Source organism: Triticum urartu, chromosome 2A, assembly GCF_056163025.1.
Source record: "Triticum urartu cultivar PI428250 chromosome 2A, HENAU_Tu73, whole genome shotgun sequence".
NCBI classification, from domain to species: Eukaryota; Viridiplantae; Streptophyta; class Magnoliopsida; order Poales; family Poaceae; genus Triticum; species Triticum urartu.
Window position 1 is genome coordinate 194,314,633 of NC_141874.1, and position 1,914 is coordinate 194,316,546.

Here is a 1,914-nt window from a genome sequence, read left to right on the forward strand (position 1 = left end):
ACGTGGACAGGCCCAAAAGTGGCCCATAAATTTTAAATGGGCCGGCCCAACTAAAGGCCCACAAGATTTAGCGGACCATAATGGGCTGGCCCAACTAAAGGCCCACAAGATTTTGCAGACCATAATGGGCCGGCCCAGCTAAAGGCCCAACATTCTCAGTTAAGGCCTGTACGGCTAGTGTCAAATCGGCCCGTCAACGGCCTGTCCTAAACTTGTCATCATCGCGGCCCATGGTCACTTCTGGCCCGTTAACAGTCCGCTAAGTATATGGGCCGAATTACGGCCCGGTGTATTTCTGGCCTGTTAAAGGTCCTGCTTCATTTGGGCCCATTTACAGGCCATTGAAACTTTCAGCCCATAAACGACCGTGAAGGATTTGGGTCATATTCGGGCATGTCTGACATTCGGCCTGTTAGAGGCCCACTACAGATTTGGGCCACTTTCGGCCTGTTGTGATTTTTGGCCTGTTAACATCGGACGAAATCCATCGGCCATATGTGGCCCAATGTCACATCGGGCCCATTAACGGCCCATATAAAAATAACGATAATCTAGCCCGGCCGAACTTCCGGTCTGTTAAAGGCCCGTGTATTAGGTCGGCACATTTAAGGCCCGTCCGAATTTCGGCCTGTCAAAGATCCGCATCGTAAATGGGCCACCATTTCAGCCTGCTAAGACCAGTGGGTTATTTGGCACAATCAGGGCCCAATCTCACTTTCGGTCTATTAAAGGCCCATGTTTTTATGGGCTCGAGATATTTACACGTGTAAACAGCCTATTCTTACTGAGGGCCCAAATTATGTTTAGCCCTATTAAAGGCCCACTATGGGCACAGGACTACCAGAAAAATATGAAAGCTTATGCTGATTTAGGCCCAGATATTTTATTGGGCTACATGCAAATTTCGGCCCATAATCGTTTTTAGCCCAATTGGAATTGGCCCGACGAATGTAGGCATGTTGGGCTCCTACGAAGCTTTCGGCCGAATACATTACTAAGATAAACCTACACTATACAAAAATAGCGTCATAATTACTGCAGCCTTTGGCAGCATCATAAACGTTGTATCACAACAAAATAAATTCCAACCATACAACAAAAGGCCTATTGGCATAAAGTTTACAGTCCTTGCAGATAAAAGCACCATCAGATGTATAGAAGCACAGATCATTTGACCTGAGTGCTAATGTTTCAGGCTGTAGAATCTGATGGAGTAGCACGATCTTCACCTTTTTCCGCCATTGCTCTTGAACAACGAAGCGAATGTCTGATAGCCTGGTTTCAAAACCATTCATATCTTGACGACATTTGTCAACCACTGATTGGACTTGTGTCTGGAGCACAGATATATCACTCTGTGTAGTAGGAAGATTTTGCTCAGTAGGTGATTTGGACGAGGTTACCTTAACAACCAACCCAGAATTACGCAGGAAGGTGCTTTTTGCACTGTTAGTTGAGAGATACTGATGCACTGCAACAAGAGGTGACATTGTGCTTGTGGTAGCCTCGTCACCTTCAGGTGGTTGTGGCTGTTCAATCGTTTGTTCCGTAGCTTCCTGAAAGTTTGAACTTGTAGATTAGTGTACCAGAAAAGTTACTAATGAGACAAAAACAAACAAAGTAGGTTAGACGTTTATACATAACTTATTTTGGTGAACTACTGTAATACATTAGCATGTATTGTAGTGCCAACTACATAATAAAATCACTTTCGGAACATATGTTCATGTAGCATGCCTACTGTATTGTCTATTTCCTCACATTCGTTGACATCTAAGGATAAAGCGACATGGTTTAAAGTAGGATGAACATAGTATGGCATCATTCATATCATGGGCAAACAGATATAAAATAAACAGGATATTTTATCATTGTGTGCGCACGTGAACATAACAACTAGATTACAGATCAAGA